This window comes from Panthera pardus, unplaced genomic scaffold, assembly GCF_024362965.1.
Source record: "Panthera pardus isolate Hobbes unplaced genomic scaffold, ASM2436296v1 HiC_scaffold_11, whole genome shotgun sequence".
In the NCBI taxonomy this organism is placed as follows: domain Eukaryota; kingdom Metazoa; phylum Chordata; class Mammalia; order Carnivora; family Felidae; genus Panthera; species Panthera pardus.
This window is the reverse complement of record NW_026526666.1, coordinates 84,487,861-84,499,865: the sequence shown is the minus strand read 5'-3', so window position 1 is coordinate 84,499,865 and position 12,005 is coordinate 84,487,861. Positions and strand designations below refer to the sequence as shown.

The 12,005-nt window shown below is 43.4% G+C and overlaps 1 protein-coding gene across 2 annotated transcripts in view; it reads left to right on the top strand.

The window, feature by feature from the left end:
• The first annotated feature begins 1,005 nt into the window (after window positions 1-1,005).
• The window catches only part of PTP4A2 (protein tyrosine phosphatase 4A2), a 29,444-nt gene continuing 18,444 nt past the window's right edge, over window positions 1,006-12,005 (top strand). Inside the window, exon 1 of one of the 2 annotated variants that reach the window (XM_053898440.1) lies at window positions 1,006-1,123. The gene's annotated coding sequence lies outside the window, so the exon portion shown is untranslated. Of the gene's footprint in view, window positions 1,124-1,688; window positions 1,803-12,005 lie in introns of those variants that run through there. The other variant, XM_019429928.2, reaches the window with a different exon arrangement.

Sequence of the window (12,005 nt, the reverse complement as noted above, 5' to 3'; positions counted from 1 at the left end):
ACAGAGTGCAAATGGCAGCTGAGCCTGTGCTCCTCATTCAAGGGCCTTGAGGGCCTCTCAACTCCCACACAGTCCTGCCAGCCAGCCTTGCCCTGGAATACCCTCTCCTGGGCCACCTGCTGGTGGTGAACATCTTGGGTTCTGTTCTGTGGCTTAATGTGGCTGAGTCATAAGACCTTTCTTTTTACTGCTAAGCTCTAATGGAAGCCTTCTGGTCAGGAGCAATGCTCCAGGTCTACCTTGTGGGGATGGCCTAATGATGACTGCTGACCACTGCTTCTCCTCACAGGGCCAGATGAACATGTGTGTGGTGGAGGGGAAGCAGCCTAAGGGGCAGGAGCCCCTTCTGGACAGGTGGCATTTCTGGGCAGGTGAGACATTTTAGGGTGGACAGGGGAGATCAAGCCCCCCTCCCCAACCCTCATGGGTGAGCCTCCCCTCTTCCTCCCAAGCCAGTTTGGAATTCCTCTTTTTGGCTGCCATCCAGTAGTGGCCCAGACCACTCTCCCAACTCACCGGTGACCACATTTTCCAAACCCAAACTCAGAACTCGTGGTCTGGCAAAGAATTAAAGAATTTGTGGTCACCTTCCAAACACAAGAGAGAATAGTAGATTCTCCAGGATAATCACTGTCGTTACAGGGGACATTGGGTTGGAAACCCAGGCATTTTTCATACATTATTATCACTGGTATGTGAAAAGAGCCCTATGAGGTAGCTAACTATTTCCACTTAATAGTTGAGAATACTCAGAGAGAGGAAATAACTTGCCCAAGAAGTTCCGTCCCGGAAGTTTGAATTTTGGTCTGTCAAGGAGGGTTCCTAGGATGTGTGTTTGCGTGCGTGTGTGTGTGTGTGTCGCGCGGAGTTGGGCGGGGAGAGAAGCAGAAACATCCTTCACAATTGCAGACGCACACGCTATTTATTTGGGGCCTCGAGAAAGGGCAGCCAAGTACTGAGCTGCCCTGGTTGTCACTTCTGAGCTGGAAATCCCCGGGCAAAGGGCTCGGTCGCCGCCCCGTCCCATCAGGATCTGGCCCCAGGCTTCGCGGCTCGGGATGCGGGAAAAAGCCCTTCGACCTTGCACGTTACACAGCGGCCACCGGCCCTCGCCTCTGCCCAGGTGCGGGTTGAGGGGGCCGCGGCGTGGGCGAACGACTCCCCAGGCCACGTTCCGCCTCCCCCCCCCTCCCCGGTCACATGGACGCGCCTTCCGCAGCCGGGAGCGCGGAGCGGAACGAACCACGAGGAGGAGCTGGGGAGGCGCCGAGGGCAGTGGGTCAGCGCCCCGCGGGGTAGGTGGGCGGGCTCAACCGCCCCGCGAGCGGGCCGGTCAGCCAGTCAGCGGGCGCGGGGGGCGGGCCAGTGGGCGCGCGCGCCGCGCCCCGCAGCGCCCCCTGAGGGGCGGTGGCAGGAGCTGGTTCCGGCTGCGCGCGCAGCGGTGGTGGCGGCGGCGCGATCGGCCGGGCTGTAACCGTCGTCCGTCCGGTAGCGGCTGGAGCGGCAGCGGCGGCCGGGCAAGGCGCGAGGTGACGCCACAGGGCAGCGGCGGGAGCGGGGCCAGCGGCGGCAGCAGGAGACGCAGCAGCGGCCGCAGCAGCAGCAGCAAGACGGACTCGTGGACACGCGCCGCCGCCGCCGCCGGGCCGGGCCGGGTGTCGCGCGCCGAGGCTGGGGGGGAGTCGTCGCCGCCGCCGCCACCGCTACCGCCGCCGCCGCCGCCGCCGAGGTGACTGAGGAGAGAGGCGCCTCCTCGCTCCCGCCGCCGCCGGACTTCAATGCCCAGTCCCCAGCTCGCCAGCGTGAGTGCGCTCCTCCCGGCCGGCCCCCGCGCCGGCTCCCGGGGCCTCGGGGAAGGGGAGGGCGGGAGGCGCCGCAGCCATTAGTGCAGGCCCGAGACACGTCCCCGGAAGGAGGGCCGGGCCGGGCCGGGGGCGGGGGGAGCGCAGCCGGGAAGCGTGGAGAACGAGGGTGGGTGGGGAAGGGGGGACTGTGCGTGTGCAAGAATGTGGAGTGTGTGTGTGGGGAATGTGCGTGCATGAGGGGGACAGTGTGAGTTGGGGAGAGGGCTGGGTGTGCATATGGGGTGAGGAAGACGGAGTGGGGGGTGTGGATGGGAGAGTTGGGGGCCGTGTCCGGGGTCAATGTGTGTGTGTGTGAGTGCGGGCGGAGTGTAGAGGGCAGTGGGGGTGTGTTGGGGGAGTGTGCGTAGGCGACAGGGGTAAATGGGGGAGAGTGAGGAAGCGGGAGAGGGAGAGAGCGGTCAGTGTATGGGGTAGAGTGGGGGGGAATGTGAGTGGTGCGTGAGAGGGAGGACGGGGAGAGGGTGAATGGCAGAGGAGGGAGCGTGGAAGGGTGTGCCTGCGATTGTCCAGCGTGTGAGCGGGCATCCTGGAGACTCCCCGTGATCGTGATCGCTGTGTATGGCGATAGTGAACCCGCGTGTCCTCGGTTAGAGAGTTCTGTCCAAGAGCGTCTTGTTCCTGGGTTCCAGTATGAAGAAACGGTTATAGGAGTCTATTCCAATGGCACTATAATCTTCTGGTTCTGCGATTTCTAAAAGAACGGTCGTGTTTTTTCGGAAGGGGGGGGGAGGGTGAATGTTTTCCCCCATGTCTTATGACATCCATATAAATTTCTAAATTTGTCAAGGACATGGTCTTCATCCCAACCTAGTCTGGCCCTCTGAACGCTAACTTGTCTATTGCCCAGGATCCTCTACTCTTGTCTTTAGAGTGTTCAGAGGCATAGACGGTTTTGTACAAGTACTGCTGGTTTTTCAGGTGAAAGGTATTTTATTGTTAGGTAAGTGGAAAGAATTTTTGTTAGGTTTTGGTTCTTTTCTACCCTTCTGGAGAAGAACTCTTAAGAAAAAATGTGATGATGATGATGATGATGATGAACCACAGGCTAGTTTATTATTCCCTGGAGTTTGTCAAGAAACAAACATATAAAGTGTTCCGCAGTTCTAGCATCACCATAGACGACCTTGTCTGTTTGGAATCACCAAACTACAACTGGTGCTGGATTAGAAGATGGTAGTTATTTACAGTAGTTTCAGACAGGAAGTGAGTGAAGTTATGCCTTGTTCAATGTGCGAAGGGAAATTAAGGCGGCGGAACAACACATTATTAAGGCTCCAGAATCACTTGTGTTGGTGAAGATGGTGAGAAGTTGTTTGCCTGTATTTTGATCTGACATTTTCAAAATTGTTTCATATTGGATAGTGAAAAGACTTTTTTTTTTTTAATGATTATTTATTTTTGAGAGAGAGATTGAGTGTGAACGGGCGAGGGGCAGAGAGAGAGGGAGACATAGAATCCGAAGCAGGCTCCAGGCTCTGAGCTGTCATGACCTGAGCTGAAGTCAGTCACTCAACTGACTGAGCCACCCAAGCGCCCCTTGAATAGACATTGTTAACGGACTTTGCCAGATTCTTGTGTTGTGGAAGTAGGGGTTTTTGATAAAGAGTATTTGGTATGGATTTTACACTTTAATGATAAGTTTCTTAGAAGTTGGGAGTCTTTCAATATGATAAGCAAAGAGGAAGGTAGTCCTTTTGATAGTAGACATAATCGAATTATAGACCAAAGCATCTACGTGTAATTAGAAGTCTGAAATTATATTTTTTCTAGAGTGTCCTTCTCATTCACTAGCATGCCATGCTCTCTGCTTTCAGAAGTAGTGAATAGTATTGTTAACTAATATTCAGTGGGGGACTGGACTAATGAGTATTAAGTGCCTGTTGTGCACCAGGTACTTTTTATACACTCTCATTTAAATCTCACAGCTACTGTGAAGGTTGTAGCCATCCTCACTTACGTTTATTTGGCACATACTGAGTGGTTTTTGTTTGCTAGGCACTGGGGATTCAGTGCTGAGCCCTCAATGACTTACAGTGATGAGATGAAGAGATAATAGAGACGCAAAGAGGTTAAGTAACTTGTCCCAGGTCACAAGATAATAAGAATTGGAGCTGGATTAAAAACCCAGGTCTGTCTGATTCGTGTCCTTGGTTTTTCCACTACACCATCACCACCCTCGCAGTAGGTTGTCTCACTTTGAGGTTTCTCAACCACACAGTGACCCAGCAGCTTCTACAGATGAGAAATGTTGAATTTAATGCAGAAGACTAGATGGCCAGAGGCAAAGGGATCATTTAGGAGATGCTGACTTGAGGCTCTTTGGGGCCTAAGCTAGGCTTTTATGTGGGTGGAGATTCTGCCTTGAAACTCTTGGGGCCCCAGGGTGTGTGCTTTGAGACATAGTTTTTATGAGGCACCTGGGATATGTCTGGGAGAGGAAAGTCTGATTAAAGAAACCCATCAGCCTTTTATGTTTTTTTATTTTGGGGGAAAGAGAAAGAGTTACTGGGGTTAAGAGTCAACTAGAAGTTGTCATTCCTATGTGAAAGTCTTTTCTGTTCAGCTGTATGAGATATTTAACTCAGATTGTGAAGGCAAGTGAGCAAATACATGTGGAAGCACTTTGTTAATTATAAATTGAACTATATAGATTCAAAATATTATCACCATTAAGACCTTTCTAAGGCAACAGTTTGTCATATTTAGTAACTGGAAAAAGCTAGCATTTAGGACACCTATACAAATGAAAAATTGTTTAGAACTGCTGAACTGGGTATATTCTGACTCAGAACAGCAAAAGTCAAACCACTCCCTCCATGAGTCAGTCTAGTAATATTTAATTTGAACGAACCAAATTTATAGGCAGAAATCATTTACAACATCATTGAACTTTGGTGGCACTAGGAAGAGTAAATGTTTGAATGCTTTTGTGTATAACTTTCTTAAAAAGTTTGAAAGTCTCATATTTCCTTGAAAAGATATTTGTGTGAAATGAGGTAAAATAGATTTGTTTTTCTTAAGATTTAGCTCTTTGTTTAACAATTTGTCTTAACTTTTTTTTTGTTTATTTATTTTTGAGAGAGAGACAGAGAGACAGTGTGAGCAGGGGGAGGGGCAGAGAGAGAGAGGGGGACACAGAATTGGAAGCAGGCTCCAGGCTCTGAGCTGTCAGCACAGAGCTGGACGTGGGGCTCGAACCCACAGACCCCGTGAGATCATGACCTGAGCTGAAGTTGGAGGCTTAACTGACAACCACACAGGTGCCCCTTAACATTTTTTCTTTCAAAGGTAGAAGTTTTGTATGTAATAGTTATAGAACTTTTTATGATTTTTGAGACAAAGTTGAAATTTAGTAAAGGTTCATTTAACAGGGTTTTATACTGTACCTTTTTGTTGGAATATGGGATTGTTAACCAGTGAAGCCTCTAGAAAAAACATTTACAGATAAGGTGCAGAGGGGCAGTGCATAAATTTTTAGCTGTTGCTCTTGGAAGAGCGAAACTTAAGTTAGAGTGAAACCCAAGTTAGATTGATTTCTTCAAGAAGTTGGGGATCTTTAAACGTTTTGAGCAACTGAATATCAAGATCCATCATTTTAACGTGGTAGATTTAGTTATGTTTATTGAGTAGGGCAGTGGTAGAGATTTTGAGGTCATAGGATACTTGTGATGTCCAACATTATTACACTTTAAATTTCAACATTCCCTTCTTGAGAATCTTATGTATGCTGAATCATAAATCTTACTTAAAATTCATAATAATCCTTTGAGTAAGTGGCATTCTTTAAATTGTACAGATAAAGAAATTGATTTATAGAATCAGTTGTTGAATCCCAGGTTTTGGAATCCAAGTTAAAGAGTATCGGTAAATAGATGGCAGTGGATAAAAAAAAAATTCCCCTTGAGGCTTAAGGTACTTAAATCTCTGGCTAAACTTGATTTTTGAGTTAACTCTGGTCATTTTATAGGGAGGTATATAGGAGTTAAGTAGATGTTAAAGAAGTTGGCCTTGGGGCACCTGGCTGGATCAGTCGGAGAAGCATGTGATTCTTGATCTCAAGGTCATGAGTTTGAGCCCCACATTGGGTAGAGAGAGATTACTTAAATAAATAAATAAATACATAAGCAGATGAACTTAAAGAAGTTGGTCTTTTGTTTGAAATGTAGTTTTTAGGGTTTTTTTTCTTTTTTTCTTTTTTTTTTTTTTTAAAGGATACTTCAGTTACCTGCATATTTTTTGTTTGCTCTTTTGGTGATATTGTTGCTTTGAGAGTTTTCTTCAGACACTAGTTGGGTTATATAGAGACTGATGATTATTTTCTTTTTTTTTTTTTTTAACGCTTATTTATTTTTGAGACAGAGAGAGACAGAGCATGAACAGGGGAGGGGCAGAGAGAGAGGGAGACACAGAATCTGAAACAGGCTCCAGGCTCTGAGCTGTCAGCACAGAGCCTGACGCGGGGCTCGAACTCCCGGACCGTGAGATCATGACCTGAGCTGAAGTCGGACACTTAACCGACCGAGCCACCCAGGCGCCCCTGATTATTTTCTAAAATAAAGCAAGAGTCTGTGATGTTACAGTTCACATAATTTTGTACCTTGGGTTTGTTAATGAACAATGGATACCACCAATTACAAATTTTGGGGGAAATGGTGATTTGAGTCTGTTAATCTGGAATGTTAGAAGAGCCTTTTATCCATTTTCATCCTTAGGGCTAGTGCATACGTATAGAGGTGTCTGGTCGCTTTCTCTAGTTACCCTTTGTTTTACTGACTGAACCACATTCTCTAGCTCCTTTGACTTCTGGCCACTGTCTTGGGACTTGGAGCCCTATAGGACTGCTTGATGTAGAGCCCAAGTAGGTATTGTATGTATGTTTTCTCTCCTTGGAGTAGTGGAGATCTATCTGGGCTGAACAGAAATTGTCACTAGTCTAGCACCTCTAAGAAAGAAGCTGCACAGCACTGTGGGCTCTGTCCACTTTCCACAGTTACCCTGTGGAGTTAACAGGACCTGGGTCAGAAAATGACCCTTCTGCACGTCTTACGGTGGTTTTCCCTGAACTATCTGTTCAATCAGCATAGATTGACAGGGCACAAAATCTTTCCTGACAAAATGACTGTGAGGAGTTGACAGATTATACCAACAGTTTTTTGTTACTTGAATACAAATGTTTTTTGTTTGCCTGCACGGATTTCTTACCCATACATTCTGTAATACAGCATCTACTTCATTTTAAGGGGCCTAGAAACTAAATTTCATCATTTGAATATAAATTTACATTGCACAACATTGCCTTTTTAAACGATAGAGGATTTTAAGCTTTTCTGTGACTCTTTTCTAGTTGAGCCTGTTTTGAAAAAATATTTTGACCATTAGAATGGTCTTTACCTTTAGAGATATTTAATTCCTTTCATAGTATTTTTGGGTTGAAATTTCATTCTTCTCAGAAAATGTTAATTCTTTTGGCTATAAAATGCACACATGATATATTTGCTTTAGCAGATCAGATAAATTACTTTGTGTTTTTATTTCTGCAGTGGTCAAAAATGTTGGCTCTTAACTAATGTATCCTTTGACAAGAATTCAAATTCAGTCTGCTTTCTTGTAGTCCTCTTTTAGTTTTAGTTGAGATTTGAGCAGTCTTATAGGAGACGTTCACTAGGTTGTATCACCACGGTATCCGTAAATTGGATTTATAGACATATGCTGATATTTACTGTTTTTAGTAGCAAAACAAATTGATGTGTTTTTTACTTTCCATTATTTATGAAAAGCCTCTCATGAGGGAGCAGAATGACTGGTTAGTGCAGAAGGATATGAGTCATCGGCAGGGTTTGTCAGCAAATTGAGAAGGATATGATGGAGAAACAATAGATTCTAGTGACATTATTCTTCATACCACACGTGTGGATGCAAACAAGTTTCCTTTGGTGATTGGTTTAAGTTACTCAAATAATTTAGATCTTCCAAGATGAGAAGCAGTCCAAATTTAAGTCATAGACTATGCCCTGAATTGTTTTTCTGGTGAAATGAGATCTTCATTTGGAGGTCGTCAACAAGTAGAATTTAGTTAAACTCCTCTCTCTGTTTACTAGGAAAAATAATTCACCTATGAGGTAGGAGTTAGTAAGTGGAGAGTCTGTTTTTGTGAAGCTTGTAACTATGGACGTGCTCGTAGATCAGAAGATGTCCACCAATGTGACGTATTTGTTTTCTGTCATTGAGTAAAGAGTCACTCCCTGACTGCTACTCCTACTTTTAAATTCTTAAAAGCTTTTATTGCATTCAAATTGGTTTGAAATTCTCAGCATGGTCAAGGCCTCCTAGAGTTATTTAACCAAAGACTCCTTTCCTTTCTCAAGGCATGCTACCATGGCCCTTCACTGTTTCTACAGTCTTGTCAGAAAAGTTTTACCTTTCCTCAGAAGTCGTAATCCTCCTCCATTCTGCTCATACTTACTTTGTGTCTTCAAAGTATGTGGCATTAGTATGAAATTTTAATGTCCTTCATCAAATATTTTCACCCACGTGGATTCTTTTAGGCTCTTGATCCTGGATAGTGTTTGTATGGTGTGCACAAAGAGCTCCACAAAGGCTCGTTGTTCTATTGGATATGCTGCACTTTAGTATCGTTCAGAGGTGGCATACTGTCCCCCATCTCAGTAAGCATTTGGAGGAAGAGGACGAGAAAGAGTACCTTTTGCATTCTTTAAGTTGGAAGAGAAGGAAGGTGAATCCATGTTGACCTAAACTGGTGAGCAAAGAATAATAATCCCTTGACATGGTGTTATAGAGGTATTTCACCATTTTTACTTCACTCTCGTGTTTTAATGTGAAACAACTGCTTTCACTGTATGGTTTTTAAAGATTGTGAATGTTGTGTTTTATGAAAATAAACATCAAGCCATTCATGGACAATTAGTGGGTAGACAGTATATTTTAAAAGGCCACTGGCAGCTCCAAATAGAATGATTTGGGTTCTTGTCTATCTTGTATTACAGTGAGTACACAGAGAGAGATGGCCGTGAAGTACAATGTAATTTATAAAAAGCAAGTTTAGGAGAGGAAGTGAAGTGTAACTTAACCGGTTTTAGGGGAAACTTGGACCAAAATGCCCTAACAGCAGAAAAATTTCTGGGGCTCAAACAAAAGAATTTATGCTGACAAGATGTAATTTGGAATGTTTTTTATTCTGTATCCTGTGCATAGCTTCCTTCCCTCCCTGTCAGTGGTGGATATTTAAACAGGACCTTTAAATAATGTTCAATATATTTGACAAAATGGGGAAATGAAAGAGTTAAGCTGACCCATAAACTGCTCAGCTCTGAAACATATATTTTAAATAATGCTAACAATAGCCTGGAAGTTCTTACTTTGCATGCTGCTCCTGTGCTGTAGGTTATTTTGAAAGGTGATTCAAATAACCTTTTCCCAAGTATCTATTTTGCAACCTCAGGGAACTCACAGCTGTTACAGTCATTCTAACTGTCCTGATATAGCTCAGAAAATATTTCAAAGTGGTGTTGACAGGATGAATCCAGGTGTCCTTGTGGATTTTCTTTCTTTCTTTTTCTTTTTTTCTGGATTTTCACTACTGAATTTGCATTATTACAGTTGAAGTTCAGAACCTCAAATGTATTTCTTTATTAATGAAATAATCAATTCAGTGGTTCTGGGTTAATGTACATATAGTGATGTTGGAAACTAAATTAAAATGATTAAAACTTAAATTGTTTTCCAGGAAAATTACTTAGCCTTTTGAGGTTAAAGGAGGTAAGAAAGGAAAAAAACAAATATTAGAATTTAATTATACGGGAGTGCTGCTGAATTTGAGATAGTTATTATTATATAAAGGAGGTTACCAGTTATTTAGGAAAACAGTGAACTTAAACTTGATAACATTGGGAGTCTTAAAGTGCACGTAAACTAAAGTCTTCAAATGCAAAGCCCGTGAAGACGATAGCCGTAATATCTTTGCCTAGAAAGGAAAAGTGTGAATAAATAGAATCAATTTAATAGAGCTATTTAACTTAACTTTTAAAAGATTTTAAAGGTTGCCTGGATGGCTCAGTTGGTTAAGCGTCCCAACTCTTGATTTCGGCTCAGGTCGTGATCCCAGGGTCGTGAGATCAAGCCCTGCGTTGGGCTCTCAGCTGAGTGTGGAGCCTGCTTGGGATTTTCTCTCTCTCCCTCTCCCCTGCTCATACACTCTCTCTAAAATAATAATAAAAAATAACAAAAGATTTACTGAAATCAGTAAGATTAAGCCCAATATTAGAATTGTGCTGTTAGGATTTTTAATGTTATTACCAGTATTCAAATAACTATTAAAATTAAAAAAAAATTTTTTTGAGAGAGAGAGAGAGAGAGAGAGCGTGAGTGAGCAAGGAGCAGAGGGAGAGAGACAGTGTGGAGTGCGGAGGCCACAGTGGGGCTTGAGCTCACCCCATGTGGGGCTCGAACTCACGAACTGTGAGGTCATGACCTGAGCCGAAGTCGGACCCTTAACCTACTGAGCCACCTAAGCGCCCCTAAAAAAATTTTTTTAATGTTTATTTATTTTTGAGAGAGAGAGAGAGAGACAGATGAGTGGGAGAGGCACAGAGAGAGGGAGACATAGAACCTGAAGCAGGCTCCAAGCTCTGAGCTGTCAGCGCAGAGCTCAATCTGGGGCTTGAACCCACGAACTGTGAGATCATGATCTGAGCTGAAGTCTGTCGCTTAACCGACTGAGCCACCCAGACGCCCCTCAAATGACTATTTTGGAAAAACTGAAAACTGGCCATAGTCCTGTTACCACCGTTTACATTTTATTTAAATTTAAAGGAAAAATAACATTTTTGGGACAAATTCAGCTGGAGAATTGCTAATTTTTAGAGAAACAGTAAAGTACAAAATTGAAAAGTAAGTATTTTCAAGTGTGGTATTGAAAATATTTAATGCAGTTTTCATCTTATAGTTATTTGTAGAGGTAAGAATTACTAGAAAATGACAAGTACTTCTAATCACTAGGGCACATACAAATTTGAAAACCACTCCCTTTTCATTTGAGTGGGAACAGAGCCCACAGGACTTCAGTAAATAACGGTCACTGTTCTCAGAAGCAGGTGCGATTGTTGGTTAATGACTTTCCTTTCTGAGTGGCAGGCCATGTATCTCAGGCTGGTTCTGAAATGTTAAGATACTTTCCCACCATCAAGGTCATGATTTCTTTTTATATAAGTGATTATTGATTTCTGTACTGGAACTTGATTCTCAAGTTCCCTCCTTAAATGAGGAAGTGGAAAAGTGGGAATAACCAAGACAGTAACTATGAAACTTTTTTTTTTTTTTTAGCAGTAAAGAAGCATCTTGGTATTTTTAGCTTGTTTACAGATATTTTGGATCCTAATTTGTGTAGAATTTAATGATACCTCTTTCCTTATCAACTCCCTGCCACTGTAGTAGGGGAGGGGAGGGGAACTAACATTAATTTGAATTGTCTAAGTTCACGGATCCAGATGTATACAATTTTAGCTTGATAAATCAATTTTAGCTTGATAAATGGCAACCATCGAGGGATGAACAAAGTAGCCCAGAGAGTAGAACTGTTGTCTCTACAAGGCTCTGATGAGTTGGTAGGGTATGAAAGAAGAGTACGATTTCAGTTTGAGACCAGGTAACTAGAAGATTCATTAGCGAAGTTGAGTTCTCCTTAATTAACAAGTCTTTAAGATACATTTTCCCACAAATGGTCAGGATGCAGTAGATACAGAAGTTTCCCTACTCTTCTTGCGTGGTGTTGTGGTGATTTTATGGTCCATTGTTTGAATAGACTCAGAATATTAAGTTAGGCTTCTCTGAGTTCTTGGAGTTACTAAGGGCCTTCTTTTTTCACAGACCCCACATCCAGTCTGGACAGATCTACCTCAAAGTATATCTTGAAACTGATCCCTCCTTATCCTCTACTGCTATTACCATGGTCCAAGCTATTTCTCTCCTGATACGGCTAGCAGTGGTTCCTACCAGATCTCCCTGTTTCTGCCCTCACTACTCGTATTATCTGTCTCCACATAGCAGCTAGAGTGGTCTTTTTAAACATAAGTTGTCAATCTTCCTTGAAACCTTATCATTTTTCTTGGAACAAGACCGAAATAC